Here is a 19,737-nt window from a genome sequence, read left to right as displayed (position 1 = left end):
AGATAGATAGATAGATAGATAGATAGATAGATAGATAGATAGATAGATAGATAGAGATCTGTGGACATCCAAGACAGAGCTCCTATGCAAAGGCAGCAAGATGCCCTTGCTTGCTGGGAGGATGGGATGCTCTCTTCTGTCTTTGAAGCTTCACAAGAAGGAGCTCTGCTGCTGACGCCCTTCCATCCTTTCACCTCCCTTTCCTCCCCCTTCAGTTTGCTTCCCCCTCCCCCCTTTTCTGGAAAAATACTGGCAGTGTTGATCCTTGGGGAAGACAGGCAGGATTCAAAACTAAAGGGTAGCTTTTATTGGGAGGAACTGCAAGGATTTTTCTTTGCACCACCTTCTTGTTTTTAAAGCAAATGGGAAAAGCCTGAGCGGTTTCAGACTCTGCAGTTTTGCAAGGAGCATCATCATCTCCCTTGCTCTTCTCCATGGTTTGCAAGGGAGAACAGCCTAGTTATGATGACAGTGTTGTTGTTGCTGCTGCTGCTATGTGCCTTCAAGTCATTTCTGACTTATGGGGACTCCAAGGCAATCCTATTGTGGGGTTTGCTTGGCAAATTTTGTTCAGAGGAGATTTGCTATTGCCATCCTCTGAGGCTGAGAGAGTGTCACTTGCCTGATACCCTTATGGAAAAAGGAGAAGGCAGCTGACAAAGCTTCACCCCAAATTAATTTTGGAACTAATGGAGCTCAGAGTTGCTATTCTAAGGACCAAATGAGATTATTAATGAACAGGATTTCTCATATTTTTGTTTTTCATTGAAAAGCAGCCACAGGAGAGGAAGGATTTGGATGCAGGCCATGGCACCGAGAGAGGAAAGGTAACCATTGTGCCCACCCCATTCCCTGTTCAATTAATCTTCCTGTAACTGATATTTGCCCCCTGAGTAGAAAACACACAGTGCTCTGAAGCAATTTGCTCCAGGTACAATTTAAATTAGAATCTTGGCAAACAAGACAATTTATGTCTATTGCAACAAAAACCAGCTGGGTGGTAGGCAGGGAAGAGAGGAAAGTGTTAGTGAAGTGAGAGAGGAATGAAATGCAAAGCTGAGATTCATATAAGACAATTATAGTTGGACAATGCCACTAAAGGCTTTTGAGCTCCAGAACTCTTCATCATCCTAGAGTTCCGGGGAATTCAAAAGTCCCCATTCTTTTCTGGCATTTTGGTTGGTCTTAATCAGGGGTAGGCAACCTTTTTGAGCCGAGGGCCGGGTTGCTGTCCCTCAGACAACTGGGGGGCCGAAGCCAAAAAATAAATAATTAAATATTTTTTTAAAGATTAAATAAACAAATAAAACAGGACAAATGTAGGACAAAATTTTCAAATGGAGGACACTTTTAAAAAAAAGAGGACACGCAAAAAAATTTGCTGATTTTTAAAAAAATGTTAATATAAATACATGTTTCGGAGGCTTCTATAGACAATTGCCCCCCTTGCCCGCCACTTGCCCCCCTTGCCCGCCTCCTCCTGATAGGCCAAAGGCCCCACGCTCTCACGCGAGAGGCCAAAGGCTCCGGCGGCAATCGGCGGCAGGACCGGGCTGGGGCCGGTCCCAAGGCCTTGCCGGGCCGCATCCGGCCCGCGGGCCGCAGGTTGCCTACCCCTGGTCTTAATTAAAGTGATTTGCTTAGCTTTGGATTTATTTTGCCAAGGACCAACACAATTACCTGTATCTGTTTTTACAACAAAATTAACATAGTGTCTATTCACAAGGCATAGTTGCTCAGGGAGAAGGAGCTACACAACAGGAGATCCCTAACACAACTGCAGACCTTGTGTGGTTCTGGGGGAAGGGGAGGAATAGCATGCTACTGATATTTGCTACTGATATTTGGGGAGATCAGAGAAAGAGGAGGAAAAAGATGCACAATAATACTAAATAACTGCAGCAGATAGTTCCTGAGGCAGGCCGCACATGAAGATTTTTTTATGTGAGCAAATACGTGAAAGGTTGCTATTGTCTAGGTACACTTCCATTTGCATACCTCAACCAGGTTCTCCATCTCTCATTGGCAATCTTTCTAATAGTTTTCTGTGGGTTTTTCAGGCTATGTGGGCATGTTCTAGAAGACTTTGTTCCTGATGTTCCAGCATCTGTGGCTGGCATCTTTTTTGTGACTTCACCTTTTGGGGAACACAGTGTGGTCAATGTCATTTGCAACAGTACTTGTCCATATGCTTTAAGGAGTTGCGTTGGAAGACACTCTGTCTGCAAGTACTGTTTGTTCTGCTCCATGCACCTTGGCTCACATTGTGCAAAACAGTAGGGAGAAAGAGACTAGCCACCACTGGCAATGGGCACTGTAATGGAGAGACCATTGGCCCTTGCACAGGGGATTACTTATGAGAGCTGCGCAGAACCTTCCCCGAACCAATGGCAGGATACTTTGCTCCTTGCAAAAGTGGCGGTGGTAAGGTGTGAGGAGGCACCACTGACTTACAGGTGGGTGGCTGAATGTCATAGTGTATTTTGCCTGATAATTTATTCCAATGGGCATTCTGCCACAGTGTTGCTTGAAAGAACTGAGCCACCACCCCTCCCCATAAAAAAGTAAAATGTCCCATGCCACCTTCTAGAAATATAACACATACTTTCCCCATTAGTTTCTAGGGAGGACATTAATCCCCCATCCCCCAGCTCTTGCAATGCATACTTCCTACTGCCGACCTCAGGCAAGCACTAATGCATACCATATGTCTCCAGTGTGCCAGCTCTGATTCCAGACTCATGAGTGAGGCAGCCTTGTTAAACCAGTATACAGTATATTTCTATATGATGATCTTGGATTGTTTGCATGTGCAAAGTGGCCATTCACAATTATAGCACCATAGAATCATAGAATTGAAAGAGACCATGAGGGGCATCTAGTTCAATCCCCCGCCAAGAAGGAATATACAATCAAAGGACTCCCAGTAGATGGACATCCAGCCATTATTTTGCCATTATTCTACTTTAAGTGCCATGGTTCCATCCTATGTCGAGTTTGTTTGTAGTTTGGTGGGCCACTAGAGCACTCTGGCTGAGCATTTTAAATGGATTTGCCTACACTGAAAATCCCAGGATTCCATAGGATGGCACCAAGCCAGTTAAATGTAGCACTATAATTATTTAATGTGAATGGCTTCAGGTTCATGAGTGCATCTGAGATTTTACATGTAAGAGCTGAGGGGAAACCCATGTTATTTATCAAGCATTCAGCATCAGGACATATGAACTTCCTGCCCCTGTTGAACTGAATGTTTTGAGGTTTCATACAAATAGGGAACAAGGAACCAGTCTCACAGGAACATAGATTAGGGGCCAGTAATGGAAATCTGTCAGGAGTCTTTTGTTCTGCCATAATACATAGTGATGGGATATGTAGTAGTTAGTGACAGAAATATTTTAGAACTGTGAGTTCAGGCACAGCTGTTGAGATAAGCCAGGTTAGGAGATGAACTTGTTCAAGATCATTTGTAAGAAAGCATCTGGCTATAACAAGAAAGAGAAAGGGGTGGTGTGGGAAAAGAAAGAGAAATGTGTTTATTAATTTTAATGAATACGAATTAAGCCCACCAGAATTGTGTGTAGTTTAATTATGTGACTGTAATGTTTGCTGGTCATTTCTGGCAATGAAAGTAACTAGGCTGGCTCTATAGCTTCTTATTAAGAGTTTCTGAATTTTTTTACTACTGAGCCTAAGTTTCTGAACTTTTGTATCCTGCTGGACTTGAGAAAATGAAACCATGGCCCTCACTGTTGCTGTCACCAGCTCAGGAAAGCCTGCTTTTATAGCTGCTCTTCAGCACTGCAGGAACGTAGCCAAGGGTGGGGGATCCATGGGATCCGGACCCCCCCCTTCTGTTAGATACAATGAATGGTGAGTGCCGCTGTGCCACTGCACCCAAACCCCATTATCTGGACTCCCCCTTTCCAAAATCATGGCTACGTCCCTGAGCACTGGCACCCTCAGCTGGTGAACAGGCATGTACATGTGTGTGCATATACCACCCCATACTCTTCTGGCTATGGAAGGAAGGAGCGAGGAGATGGTGCCAATGGCAGTTCTAAAGCCATCAAAAGGGAAGTGGGTAACCTTCTTTCTCAGCAGGCAAGGGCCACGAGAGCTGATACATTCATGTACTCCCTGCTTTCCCATCTTCCTTCTTCCATGACAAGTAGAGTAGGTGGCATATGGTTGCCCTTTTAGATGGCAGCCCAGGGACACACCCTCACCTACCCACACTCCAGCCAGCTTAGTTATACACTTTGTTATCCAAATAAAAGTGAGAGACTGGAGATCCCCACCAACTGGTTCAGCTTCTTTTTTAAAAGTAGCGAGAATCTGCTGAGCTCAAAGAATCCTGCGAGAGGCTGGGGAACTTGAGGATCATTTCCACCTATGCATACCAGTACTAACTGAGGAGGACTCTAGGGTTGGGTGAATAAGGGGATTTTTATTTAGAAATATGCTAATGATAGTAATTCAAAGGGACACACCATTCAGAGCTAACCAAAATAGAGGTATGGAAATTGGACAGCAAAATTTTAGGGATGTAGAAGGGGTAGTATTTACCTGTCCAGGAGAAGAGACTACTGAGAACAGGATATGGCTTAGATGGGAACTGAGGGAGACACAGCAAGTGTTCTGCATGCATGGAGCACAGACTGGGAGCCAACCGTGTGCTGTTTGCTGGATGGATGCTGGCTGTTTGCAGGGAAGCTAGGTTTGGGATATTTATAATTGAGATCCTAGCCTTAGGGGGTGCTATCATGCAACGTGACAAGGGCCTCATGGTCTTCATAACAAGGGGATTCTGCAATGACAGATGGCTTTAACTTTGGAGTGACAACAACAGCTATTGGATTTAGGACCCCAAAGTAGATGGATGGGGAAGTTGTCTGGGAACATGGCAAGGGGTAGGTAGGAAGCATAGGCTTACTGCCTTTGCCTTTTGTTTCTAGTGTGAGAGGATATGTGGAGAGCGGCAAGAGAGCACAGAATGATCTGCAAACTGATCCAGTTTTTATCCTGGTATTACCTGGGTCTTTCACAGATCTTCGGGTCTCTGTGTCCATCCCAATGGAAATTCACTTGGTGTTGTAAAGGACATTGTGATCTCTTAATAGTATGCCAGTCCATGGAGACCTCTATTATTATTATTATTATTATTATTATTATTATTATTATTATTAGTACAACCTAGAGGTTAAATACAGGATATGTTGGGTATGCTAACAACTTGCAGCTTCAGCATTGTAAGGACTTGGTCATTTCCAGCTCTGTTTAACTGAGGATAGCAATAGCAATACAATTTACATTCCTATACTGCTTCATAGTGAACTCAACACTCTCTAAGATGTTTACAATCTGTAAGCCAATTGCTCCCAACAAGCTGGGTAGTCATTTTACCAACCTACAAAAGGATGGAAGGCTGAGTCAACCTTGGAGCCCTGGAAGCTAACCCATAACCTTGTGTCTGCAATACTGGCATTAAACCACTGTGCCATAAGGGCCCCCTATGTAGAATTTTATACTGCAGTCTTTCCTATGTATTTGTATTTGGTGGCTAGTGTTGTCTTTTCTAAATTGTTTTTATTCTTGGGCAGTGATGTGTTGCTTAGTGTGGTGGACTGGTATTTGGGAGATCCAGACTGAAGTTTTCATTGAGACATTCTATGATCCTACTATGTCACTTTGGGCCAGCACACTCTGACAGCCTAACCTACTTCATGTGATTCTTATGAAGATAAAGTGGAGGGACTAGAGTCAGATATTTTGCCTTGAGTTTGTTGGTGAGATATAAGTTCCCCATCATCAACATTCCTGTTTTCAAAGTACTCACTGATATTCCCATTGATCACTATAGTGGATAGTGAGTGATGTAGCCCCAGGCTCTGTGTGTGTCTTCAATGGTGATCTGTATTCCTTGAGCTAGGACTTAGATATAATATGTAGTATATGTAGCATCTGAAAAAGTTAGTCTTTTTTAAAAAAAATTATAACTCCCAGAAACCATGTGTTGGTTAGGCAATTCTAGGAGTTGCAGTCCAGAAAAAAATTTGAACACTGGGTGTGCCACACTTATTTAAAATGCTCTTCTCTATTATGATCACACATGTAAAGAGGGAAAGAACAAGGGCAGTCAACTGGAGTGTTTTGATTTTTGTTATCTCCTCTGTTGGCTTGACATTATATAATTATTGGGGATCAGACTCAGCCAGTCTGAGTAATCATTAAATTCTTGCTAACATCAATTCCATCCCTTAATCTTGTTTTAGTGTTTCGCCCATAATCCTCCAGACAGAATAGAATAATAGAATTAGAGAGTTGGAAGAGGTCTCAAGGCCATCCAGTCCAACCCCCTGCTATGCAGGAATACAAAATCAAAGCCTGTTTAAAACTCTCCAAAGAAGGAGGCTCTACCACTCTCCAAAAGGAGCATACAGTGGTACCTCGGGATACGAAACCCAGGTTACGAAATTTTCGGGATACGAAAAAATCCCATAGGAAAACATTGTTCCGGGTTACGAATGTTTTTTCGGGTTACGAAAAAACTTTTGGTGCTTTTTTCGGCTTTTTCGCACGGAATCGCGGCTTTTCCCCATTAGCGCCTATGGCAATTCGGCTTACGAAGGCTTTTCGGGTTACGAACGGTGCCACGGAACGAATTAATTTCGTAACCCGAGGCACCACTGTATTCAACTGTCGAACAGCTCTTACGGTCAGGAAGTTCTTCCTATTGTTTAGGTAGAATCTCTTTTCCTGTAGTTTGAACTTATTGGTCCAGGTTCTATTCTCCAGAACTGCAGAAAACAAATTTGTTCCATCATCAGTATGACATCCTTTCAAATATTTAAACAGGGCTATCATATCACCTCTTAACCTTCTCGTCTCCAGGTTAAATGTACTCAGCTCCCTACGTTGCCCCTCATAGGGCATAGTTTCCAGACTTTTCACTATTTAGGTAACCGTCCTTTGGATACGCTCCAGATTGTCAACATCCTTTTTGAAATGTGGTGTGAAGAACTGGATGCAGTATTCCAGGTGAGGCCTGACCAAAGCAGAATAGAGTGATAGATTACTTCCTTCAATCTAGACATGATACTAACAGCCTAGGATCGCATTAGTCACTTCTCTCAAGGATGAAGAGGAGCCATTACTGAGCAGCCTTTGGGTTTGGCCAATCAACCAGTTACAAATCCACCTATGAGTAGCATTGTCTAGCCCAATTTTTACTAGCTTGTTTGCCAGAATATCATGGGGGACTTTGTCAAAGGCCTTCTTGAAATCAAGACATGCTACATCCACAGCATTCCCTTCATCTGCCAAGCAGGTAATCTTATTAAAAGAAGATATAAAATTAATCTAGCATAACTGGTTTTAGATAAACCTATGTTGACTTTTTGTACTTTTAGCATTCTCTTCTAATTTTTTTCAAACCCTCTGTTTAATGATCTGCTTAGAATCTTTCTTTGTACTGAAATCAGGCCAATTGGGTGGTAATTGTTTGGGTCCTCTTTTTCCCCCTTTTTGAAGATGGGGATAACATTTGCCCTCCTCCAATGTGTTGGGACTTCTCCTGTTTTCCAGGAATTCTCAATATATTTTTTTTACCAGTATCTCTGAGATTACTTCTGCTAGTTCTTTTAACATCCTTGGATGTAGTTCATCTGGCTCTGGAGACTTGAATTCATTTAGGTTAACCAGATATTCCTGTACTACCTCTTTACTTATTCTGCACTGCATTTTCCCTACTGTGTCCTTTGTTCCATTTTCCTCAATTTGAGCAGCCTTTTCCTTTTGTGAGAACACTGAGGCAAAGAAGGTGTTGAGAATTCCAGTTACTAGAGGCCATTTCTCTGTCTTCTGTTAGCATTTTTCCACACAATGGTCCTACCATTTCCTCCTTCTTCCTTTTGCTGCAGACATACTCAAAAAAAGCCCTTTAGCTTTTTTGACTTTCCCCTTTTATGTCTTAGGTATTTGTTTGAAGTCCTCTTTGGTGACTTCCCCATTTTTCCATTTCTTATACATATTCAGTTTAAAACTTAGCTCAGCTGAAAGTTTTTTAGTCATCTATCCTGGTTTCTTGAGACACCTCCCATTTTAACTCCTCATTGGAACTGTTTGAAATTGTGCTTTCAATATCTACTTTCTGAGAAACTCCCATCAATCCTAAACCCCTTTGTCTTTTACTATTCCTGACCCAGGATCACCCTCAGTATTTCCCTAAGATTACTGAAATCAGCTTTCCTAAAGTCTAGAATGCATGTCTGACTATGCTTGGCTTATCATTTCCATTGTATAACAAACTCCAGGAGAACATGATCACTCCTACCTAAGGATGTTGCCACTTGCATCCAATTTACCAGATTGTCTCTGTTGATTAGGATCATATCTAAAATATTTATGCTGTTTGTAAGGTTGAGACAGTTGTAGTAAAAGAAAAGGAAGTTTTCCAAGCTAGTGTTATGTATGCAGTGTGTGTGAATATGTGTGTGTATACAGTGGAGCCTTACCTTACATGGGGGATCCATTCTGGACCCCATCCCCACGCAAGGCTAAAAAGGCATATGCTCGAGCCCCATTGAATATAATGGGGCTTGGGCTCACAGCACAAGAGAGCGTGTGCGCCATGGGGGCACATGCCATTCATTATCTTGCCACGTGACTTCAACGTAAGCTGAAAGCTGCATATAATGCGCCCACATATGGATCTATCTATCTATCTATCTATCTATCTATCTGCGATAAACACAGGCACTTTACAGGTATAATACCCCTTTTGATTTTTCCACATTTTGTTGTGCTACAACCTTGAATTGAAATTGATTTAATTGACATTGTTACCACTTCAAATACACAAGATATTCAACACTGTGAAGATACAAAAGATTTTTATGATGGTACTAATTATTTTTAAAGCATACTGGCATTTGTAATTTGCATAGGTATTCACATCCCTGACTAAAGATTTGTTGGAAGAATCCTTGGTAGTAATTGCAGCTACAGATCTCTTGGGTTAAGTCTCTATCAGCTTTGTGCTTCTGGATCTTGCAATGTTTCCCTGTTCTTCCTCGCAAAATTGCTCCAGCTCATCAAATGGTTTGATGGGAACCATTGGTAAACAGCAGTTTTCAGGTGTAGTATGAATATTGCTTCAAGTTCCTGATTTTAATCCATTCCAGTATTACTTTGGCAGTGTGTTTAGAGTAATTTATCTGCTGGAAAAGGAACCTCTGTTCCACTCACAGGTCTCTTTCAGATTGAAACAAGTTTCCCCATAGAACTGCCCTGCATTTGTCTGTATGCATCTTGACCTTAATCTGGACCGGTTTCCCAGTCCTTGCCAAGGAGAAGCAATCCCATAACACAATGCTGCCACAGCCATGTTTCACCAGGGAGAAGGTTTCTTAGAACAAGGAGCACTGTTGGCTTTCTGCCACACTGTTGTTTTTGTTCTGTCTTCAAGTCATTTCCAATTTATGGTGACCTAAAGGTTTTCTGAAGCTGAGAGTATGTGACTCACTCAAGGTCACGCAGTGAGTTTCCATGGCCAAGCAGGGAATAATACCCTGATCTTGCATCATAGTCCATTGCTCAAAGCATTATACCACATAGTTGAGCATTGTTCTTATCAGACTAAAAAAATAACTATACTGCACATGCCTTTTTGCACCTCAGACTGGACTCTGATATGGGTTTATTTCAGCAATGGATTCCTTATTGGTATGGTTCCATCAAGTCCAGCTTTATGAAAGATCAATATAGTAGTTGTCCCATAGATGTTTCTCCCAGTTCATCTGTGGATCACTCCAGTCCCTTCAGAGTTACTGCTGCTTCCTTGACTAATGCCCCCCTTACCTAATCAATTGAGTTTTTGTGGACTCTCTTCTTCAGGCAGACTTCCAGTTGAGCCATGGTCTATTTTGTAATAATGAATTTAACAGTTTTCCAGGGGATGTTTGTAGTTTGGGATATTTTTTGATAACCCAACAATGATTGGTGCATCTGTACAATTTTATCCCAGACTTGTTTCAATACTCCTTTGACTTCATGATGCTGTTTGTTTAAATACTGTATGTTCTCTAATAATCTTTGAGGCCTTCAGGAACAAGTGTATTTCATCTGAAATTAGGGGGCAATGGAATTTCACATAAGTGGACTGCATTCAACTGCTTGTGTGGCTCCTGGAGGCAGTGGGTTGCACCAGAGCTTTTTTAGACTTACCAAAGAGAAGGGGGTGAACACCTAGGCATCCAACAAATACCAGCTTATTTTTGTTTATTTTTTTGTGCCAGAATAAAAATATTTTGCACCTTTACAGTGCTGACTATCTTGTATATATGATGTAGTAATGCAAATTAAGTTTCAGTTCCACAACAAAATGTGGAAAAGTCAAGGATATTGCAGGCTACTGTATTATATCTGCAAACTTCCTTGTTTCCAAAGGCCTTATAATCTTTTGAATTAGATTTAGACCTCTCTTGTGATTTTGCAGTTTACACATCACTACAATTGATCAAAGACAGTCTTCTGAGAACACATACCAAAAACAAAGAGGCCCATTGTATGCTTGTATCCCTTCCAGGGATGAGCTATACAGTAAGTACATAATAGCTCCTTGGCATTGATTGAGGTCCCTTTATAGAGATTTGCTAACCACAAAATGGAGACGCCAGTGTTCTGAGAAACACTTCATATACTAATTTAACATACCTCATCCACCTCTCCTTTTGAAGAACTTTCCACTACATCCTTGATATTATGTTACAATAATTATACAGTGCAATCCTGTGTATTTTTTCTCAAAAATAGTTGCTACTATATTAAATTGGCCTTTGTTGTTGACTGCCACCGAGTCAACTTCAGCTTATGGTGACCACATGAATGAGAAACACCCAAGTCACTCTATCCTCAACTGCCTTGCTCAGGTCTTGCAGTCTCAGGGCCATGACGTCCCTTGATTGAGACTATCCATCTGGATTGCAGTCTTCCTCTTTTCCTACTGCCTTCTACCTTGCCAAGTATTATTGTGTTTTTTTTCTAGTGAATCATGTCTTATCATGATACGGACAAAGTACAATAGTCTCAATTTAGTAATCTTAGGGGACATTCAGACTACCTTTTGTACCGAACTGTAACCCAGATTAAAAGTGGGAAGTTCTCATTGGCACCGGTTTAAACACATCAGAATCAGGGTCTTGCACACCAGATCCAGGGCAAATCCCCCTTAGAGCGGATTTTCCGAAAGTGGATTATTTCCAGTTTCTTTTGGAAAACCCGTGTCTTCCCTGCTGCCGGCAAATGTGAACTTGGCCCTGATCATGATCGGGTCAAGTTCAGGGGAGGGATTTAGGTCAGAGGGAGGGCAGTGGGCAGAACATGCTTCCCCTCTCGCACTGGTTGCTTTGCAAGCGGCATTTTTTTAAAAACTATTTTTTGTGTGTGTGTGACAGAATATACGAATGCTTGTGCTACGTACGTTTCCCTTTTAAATTTGGCAAATTGATACAATGTGTGAATGCTGTTGCTACATATGTGTATGTAAGGAGAGATGGCATTCTGGGGTGGCCATCAGAGGGAAAGCAAAGAAAGAGGATGCAGAGATGGCATTCTGAGGTGGCCTCCCCTGCAAGTGACATTTATTATTGTTGTTGTTGTTATTGTGACCAATTATGTGAATGCTTTGGGCTGGAAGGGAGGGGAAGGGGGTGGCGGGGGGGGGGGGGGAGGCAAGGGCTTCAAAGATGGCATTGGTCTGGAGGGGAAGGGAAGGGAAGAGGTTCCAAAGAGGAGGAAATGCTGGGCTGGAAGCAAAGGGGAAGCTAGAGGCTGACATTCAGACACACATACACCTGGAGGTTTTTAAATTTGACAAGTTGACAGAATATGTGAACACTGCCAACAGTTTTTTTTAAAAAAGGAGGGGGGGAAAGCACCCATTCCGTTGCCCATTGGTTGTAGGATATGTCACCTTTGATGAAAGTGGAAGTGAATTTGATTGACAACAAAGGAGGATCAATTTTAAAGCGGTACTGCAAATGTGAACTTCAGAGGGGCAAATTGCATCGATCAAGGTGAAGGGTAGTGGGAACTTCTTTCTGGGGAGATTTGGTACCAGCTCAGTGAATACGGACCGGATCTACCAGGGCAAATGAGTGAGTGGGAATGGGGCCCTGGGTTCTAGAGAGAGTTCAGGCTTGATTTGCTCTTGGATCCATTTATTTGTCTTTTTAGCATGTATCTGTAGAACTCTTCTACAAACCACATTTTCAAATGAGTTGATTTTTTTTCCTGTCAGCTTTCTTCACTGTTCAGCTTTCACAACAATTCATAGAAATGGAAAATGTGATGACGTGCACAATTTTAACTTTAGTATCTTGATACTTCAGTATCCTGTCTAGTCCAGTAAATGTGCGTAGGATAATAGCTTTGCTTCTGCTTATTGCATTATGATAATATACACTGATTGATACAGTACTGTCATATAACATTGGTGAATTTCATCTTTATATGAGGGAAGAACATTATTTAATGGATTTAAATGTTAGCAGAGAAGAACTTAGAAAAAAAGGTATATTTCTAGAAGACTACAGCTCTCAGAGAAGTCAAGAAATGATAGTATAAAACCATAATTTTCCAGTCTGTGAGATGCAACTGATAACATTGTGCACATGTGTGCATTACACACTGTGCTTTGCACACCAGTGCGCGTGCATTGGGTACTCTTGCCAGCATCCCATTACACACCTTTGCAATTCAGTAAAGTGATTTCTTATCACCTCTGTTACATTGCTAGGATTATGTAAAGTTATATAACATGACAAGTCACATAGGATTCAAGAGACAGTAATGTCTAATTAATTCACATATTTAATACCTGAGAATATGTAAAGTTTTACTTCAACAGCATGCTGTAAAATGCTCGGTTGATCATGAAGGTTATGGCAATTAATTTAAAAAGAAGGAACTGGTGCTTCATTCAAGTGAATATATTAAATGAACTCTAATCTTAATCTACTGCTCCTTGGCCTTTGCTCCTCATTAAGGGCTGGTAGCTGCAGTTAGGGTAAAAGTTGTGCCTAGGTAAATTTCATTTTCAGTGCAAGCCTTATAGCTAAAGGTGTGATTCTGTGCTTTTGGCTGTTTATCCCATCACCATAGCTTCCTTTCCTGTTAATTCAGTTCCCCTGCCAATAGTTTACAATCCTTTTTAAAAAGTACTTTAAACGTACCCCTGCTTTCTTTTTGCCAGTTCCTTCCTTGAATCTGCTATTACTGTCTATTCTGTTCTGGAGCCTCTGTTACATCCCTCAGGAATTACATTTCCTCAGAATTCCATTTGTGCCAACACTATGCGTTATAGCCTATCTGGGAGCTCCCATAGTTTGTAGCTCCTTTATTCAGCTTGTACAAAGCGCGGGATGAGTCCTTCCTGAATCTTCGTTCGCAAAGCAAAGCCAGAGAGAGAGATATTCAGCTCCTTTCATTCTTTGTCTTTCTGTTCCATTCCTAATAAATTTGTTTCTTCTCCACTGTCATCTTTCGGATTCCTGTTTCTTGGCTGACTGTCCAGTTCCTTTTGTCACACCGTATTTCTGCCCCCTGGTCTTTATTTTTTCTATTATGAGAAAGTATTTAAAACCATGCACTCTTTTCACATTTTCCTATCATCCCGCCCCCCCCACTATATTAAGGAGAGATGTGGCAAAAGCAGTAAAGGGTTATAATGCCAAATCAGACTGAATCATCTAAATAAGGCTCCATGGAAAACCTATGAATACTACCGTAATTCAAGTATATGCACATACCACAGATGCAAAAGAGGAAGAAATAGTGAGCTTTTACAAAGGAGTCCAGGAAGAAATTGACAACGCACCAACACAAGATGTTAAGCTAGTCTTAGGTGACTGGAAAACACTGACTTTTTAAAAAATAAAATAAAATGATAACCAAGTACTGCCCATTTAAACAGAGGTGCTAGAAATGAAGGCTCCAAGGCTGGCCATGGTGAATTGCTTATTTTAAGTGAGATATGTCCAAAAATTAATACAAGATATGCCCAGTGGTGTGTAAGATCCCGAAGGCTGATCCTATTGCAGTGTTTTAACTGAAATTGTAGGAGGAGATAAGCCTCCCCATCTCCTAAACAATGCATTTAATTTTTGAAAATTCTAGCAAGGTGAATTCCATGAAAAACAAACAATAACTAAGAATGACATTCATTTTAATAATGTTTACCTTATCTCACAGAGTCATCTTTAAGTCTGCAATCTCTCTTATCAGTTTACTTATATTAAAATTAATCATCTGAGATAAGTCCCTAGGACTAATTATACCCAAACAAGTAATAACATTTGGGTAACATCAAAACTGACATACTTTAAACACACTACACTTATCCCTCTATATTTTCAGCTTTGATATTTGAGGATTTAATTATTCATGAACTTGATTAATATGTTCTCTCTAGGAATATCTAGGTCCTCCAGTGCAACTCTATGGTCAACTTTAACTAAAAGTTGCACTGAAAGACCTAGAGATTCCTAGAGAGAATACTCTACTAGGCCTTTGTAGCTCCTCCAGTGCAGTTCCATGGTGAATATTTGTGGGACGTTGACCACAGAGTTGCACCTAGAGATTCCTAGAAAGGCATCAGCTTACGTAAAAACATGGTGTTATTGTTATTTGAGGTTTTTCCATATACACGGGGGTCTTGTGCCCCTATCTCTAGCAAATATGGAGGTACAAGTGTATACCCCATCTTATCACCTGTTGGTGGTATTTTTGACTTGAATCAGTTAATTTAATATCCAGATATTTTACCAAAATTATTAATCAACCAGCATACAACCAGCACGATGCAAGTGTGGGAATGCAGGAAGGCCCGGGAACCTTACAGAAGTGGTCTGGAGCAAGTACCTTGGGCCTGGTAAGATGCAGCAGCTGGCGTCATTGCTTGCCATGCTTTTTTTTCTTTTGTTGAGTGTACAGGCATAGGTGATCAGATGCACCATTGCACCAGCAAGCTGTCACATACCCCATGAACTGAAATTATGACAAACACAGCAGGGCACCAATAATGCAATAGATGTAACAAAAATATACACAAACTGGGAGAGAAAGGGGTTATGTATGTGGGGGCCCTCCATGATTGTGTTTTCCCAGTGTGTAACTAAGGCCCGTTCTACACAGGCCTTTGCCACATCCCCAGTACGTCCTAGAGGTTGGCCAAGGATGCAGCGTCCAATCAGGCCTCACCCCTGGGATGTACTGGGTACGTCAAAATGGCGGTGCCATTTTGACGGCATGGCACGGTAATGACGCCGCAAATGCGCCACTGGTGCCTTGCAGTGTCATAACCGTGCCGCAAAAAGAATCCGCTTTTTGTGGGTTCTTTTTGCTGCGCCAGGGAATTGCGCAGTTTGTCCGCTGCGGTTCCCTGGTGCAGCAAACATTGGTGCCAGCAGAGCACCCTTTTTGAGCACTCTGTAAAGCGCCTAAGAACACCAATGCACTGTACGAGTGGTGTATCACTTGTGTAACTATGTGGCCAGTCACATGGGGAGTCCAAGGGGATGGCAGCTGGGCAGGATAAGGGAGGCAATTGGCAATCACAGACGATGTATTTGTGATGCTGCGCATACATGGGGGGAAGATTAAAAAATCGAGTATTATTTGATTACACCACACTTCTAGACCATTCTAATTAGGATGACCATACTATATCAAACAAAAGGCAGGGTTTTTATTGATGATGTTGTTATTAATGAATGAAGTAGAAGCAGTATTTTCAGAACACAGTGACTGACAATAAATAATAAATGGTGGAATATAGTGATTTACAGTAGCTTTCTAAATGCATGGAAAAGTATAATAAGGATTTCAGATGCCCACATTTCTTATTTTATTTTAGGTATTTATTTATTATTTGATTTCATTTTATTTTCTTAAGAAGATTTAGCTGAGTGAAAGGAAAACAGAGGAATCATTGGTGGGCAGCCGAGATGTGATTTTAGAAGGAGCTACTGAAGGAAGAAGCTTGCTATTTTTTTCTCCTCTGGATGAAACATATTTTAAAAGTTATAAAGTAAAATAAGAAGAGGAGCAATCCCCACAGCTTCAAGATATTTCCCTCCACTGGCTTTAATGCGTGAATATGCCACTTGTAACTAGAAAAGACAATAAAGCTTGGTAAAAAAGAAGGCAGTAGGGAAGCAATCTGTAAAACTGCTTTACAGATGGATAGACTCAATTTACAGCGCTTTATAAATAAAGGATGATGATGATGATGATGATGATAATAATAATAATAATAATAATAATATGGCCCTGGGTCTGCAAGACCTGAGCAGGGTGGCTGATGGTAGGGAGACAGAGGTCTCTTATTCATAGGGTCACCAGAGATTGAAACTGACCTGATGGCAGTTAGCAACAACAAACTCGTCAGAAACTTCACCAAGAAACATTAAGGAGTTTGTTTTCAAGCTGCCTTGTTTTTCTCTTCATATCCTTCTAGACCTCCTAATGACATGGGTTTCATAGCACCTTCCCTGGAGGTTTAGTTAGAGCTGGAATGCATAGTTTCAGGACCAAATACAACATGGATTCTCTCTCCTTTCATAAAGATGACTTTCAAATGACACATTTTGCAGGAGCTGGGAAAAAAAAAAAAGAGAAACACCTATGTGATGGAGGTATGAAGCATAAGTGTTCTCAGTGAAATACTTGTTTTCTTTCTCTGCAGTGTTAATTTGATGTCAGTTGCTTTGCTCTTGTTGAATTCTCTGTAGACAGTTGGAAGACAACTACTGGGATTATCATTTACTTCACTAGAGACTGAAACCTGATTTGCTTAGAGGAAGAGGGAATTTGATGACACCTTTTTATAAATATAACAGGAAAAAATTGGGACTCAAACTGAAGTGTAGAAATAATTTGTACAAAAATCGTTGTTTATATAGAACTTTATTTAGATACAAATTTTCATGCACACTAAGGCTGGGAAGATAGATTAGGCTAGTCATGCTGTATTGCAGAGCTCTGAAATGTTTGTTTTGGTTTACAGCTTGCAAACCCTCCCAATCAGCATAGAGAGGACATGTTCCATAGGAGATTCTAGGACTTTGTAAGCCGCCCTGATTGCTTTTTGTAGAGGCGGGATATAAATAAATTTTATTTATTTATTTATTATTGTCACACAAAAAGTAACTTTTCCATGCTTTGTTTCATTGCCATTGCCCAGATTCATTTTGCATATGCACCCCCAGAGGGGGGTGTCACCCGGTGGGGTAGTAAATCCCAGGGGGGCCTGCCTTTTGGGTTCCATGCATCCATGGCTATGTGGGACTCAGAAGGCCAGGGAAGGTGGCTGCCTACCATCCGGAGCCACACGGGACTCAGAAGGCCAGGACTGCTGTGAGGGCCAAGCTCACCCACCCACCTTGCTGTCATGATGTAATTCTATGTGCTGTTGCACTAAAGTGGGAGGAGTGCCCTTTTGCCCCATCCCCAGAAGCCCTGTCTCCCTGCACCGGGTGACATCCCAGCTGGGGATGCTACTTATTAAGGGTTTTTACAAGGAGGAATTTCAACAGGTATAGCTTTTTATACATCTGCCTACCCTACAAAGAGTCTGCCTTCCTAGCTATGGGCAGTGAGATCCCATGTTAGTTTGTTTCTATGAAAATGTACACAGAAAATATGTTTGTTTTTCAAATGCAACTGGATTCCACATGGATACTGTATGGTTTGTATTGGATAACAAAAGAAATCCATGTGCAATGTGCCATTGCTCATCAAGCAGGATAATCAGACGGCATGAATTTAAATTTAAGGTTCACTTAAGTTGACTAGTAACTATGCTCTTACTTCAAGTTCTGGGTTTTTAAAGGAATGTTATAGGATAACATTAATTGCAAAAACAAACAAACAAACAAGGCCAAGCCTAAGGCATTTTGATGCTTGCAGCAGAAAATTAAATCATTAGCCCTTTTCCTTGCAGTAAAAATGTAATAATGCAGGCAGGTCTTGATTTATGGTGGGTTTGCATTCCTGGATTCAGGAGGCAAATTGAGACAGTTGTAAATTATAGAAGCCAATACTGTAGTACAGTAATTTAATTGCACCTGGTGTGTGTGTATGCATGTTTCAACAAGCTTAAGTAGCCACAAAAGTAACGATTTATTCAACTCACCAGCAATTTTAAATACATTTGAAGCATAAAACATCAGAGCTTTCTTTTTTCAGGCTAAAGAAATATGAAGATGCTTTCCAGTGACCAGAAGATGCAGTGACTGCTGATGCCAAGGGGGTTTATCTGGAGTGAGCTGGTTTGTCTTAAGAGAACAGTGCCTCCACCCTTCTAATCAGACAAAAGAAAGCCCTGCCTCCAAATGACAAGGAGGTTTGAGCTTCTTCCTCCCCCTCAAGCTCCCTATTCTAACCTGGCAAAGGAAACCCTTTTCTTTCTGCAGCCTCAAGGCTGCAACTTCTTTCTTCTCCTTACCACTTCTCCAACCTTTTCTTGATACTCAAAACTCCATAGCAAAACTCAAAACAGCCATGTTCTTTCAGCTCACTTTCTTCATTCTCTTGCCTTTCCTTTCTTGCTCTCTTCTTCATTCAACTGCACAGGTGCACTGGGAGAGGTATGTTGTAAAGTGAGACAATGCAATTTGACACACCCCTGTAAATTAATGGGACCGATTCAGGTCTTTACCTGTGTGCTTCCACACATAGACACTCCTCCTAAAACAATTTAAGTTGCATTGGTATTTTTTGCTTAAGAGAAAGGAACAGACAAGGAAAAGTAGATACAGTACCAAGAAAGAACAAGGAAGTGGAAGATATGGGTTCATCCCACATTGGGAGGACACTGATCTCTACAAGACAAAAGTTGCCATGTGATAGGGCACAACAAAATTTTTAGATACAAATGGGGGGCAGGATTTGAGCACTTCAGCCCAAATGTCCCACCCCAGAAATAAACTTCTGAACTGTAAAACCAAAGCAGCAGACACAATTTTGCATCTTGTCAGAGGCAATCTGTACCTGTGCATTGGATCACAATAGCTATTAATGTTATTTCCAAATATTTGTAAGTTGCTATTCTTTTTCCACACCACTCTTTTTTACATACAGAATGATCTGGCTATAGCAATAACAAGAAAAAAGTATCATTAAAATAGCATGAATTATTTAATGCCAGGAGTTGGGCATTTCCTAAAATTAGAATCAGAATATCATCCAGGGGTACCATGCTCATCCAGTAGGACAGGACTATAGGTGTGTCTGTGTCTGCATGTGCCTTCAGGTTGCTTGCCATCTTATGACTGCCCCATGAATTTCATACAGTTTCTTAGGCAAGGAATACTGAGAGTTGGTTTTACCAGTTCTTTCCTCTCAAAAATAGCCTACAGCACCAGGTATTTGTTGGTGGTCTTCCATCCGAATACTAACCAAAGCTGACCCTGCTTAGCTCCCAAGATCAAATATCGGATGTAATCCTGCCTCAATCCACAGGGAGAGGTGGGAAATATAAATAAAGTATTTATTATTATTTATTAAACAGGATCAGGTGCCTTTAGGGCAGGAATTCCCAAACTCTGATCCTCCAGGTGTTTTGGACTTCAGCTCCCAGAAGCCTCAGCCATTTTGGCCAATGGGATTCTGGGAGCTGAAGTCCAAAAAATATGGAAGGCCAGAATTTGGGAATTACTGCTTTAGAGTATTACC

General features: G+C 41.3%; 1 long non-coding RNA gene across 1 annotated transcript in view; it reads left to right on the top strand.

Annotated features, from left to right (window-relative positions):
- LOC121926802 overlaps positions 1-19,368 on the top strand; it is a 20,927-nt gene extending 1,559 nt beyond the window's left edge. Inside the window, exons 2-3 of the long non-coding RNA XR_006103089.1 lie at positions 774-827; positions 18,250-19,368. This is a non-coding gene — a long non-coding RNA (uncharacterized LOC121926802). The remainder of the gene's footprint in view (positions 1-773; positions 828-18,249) is intronic.
- Positions 19,369-19,737: the final 369 nt, after the last annotated feature.

The sequence above is a fragment of the Sceloporus undulatus genome, chromosome 3 (assembly GCF_019175285.1).
Source record: "Sceloporus undulatus isolate JIND9_A2432 ecotype Alabama chromosome 3, SceUnd_v1.1, whole genome shotgun sequence".
NCBI classification, from domain to species: domain Eukaryota; kingdom Metazoa; phylum Chordata; class Lepidosauria; order Squamata; family Phrynosomatidae; genus Sceloporus; species Sceloporus undulatus.
This window is presented reverse-complemented; position numbering and strand designations above follow the sequence as displayed.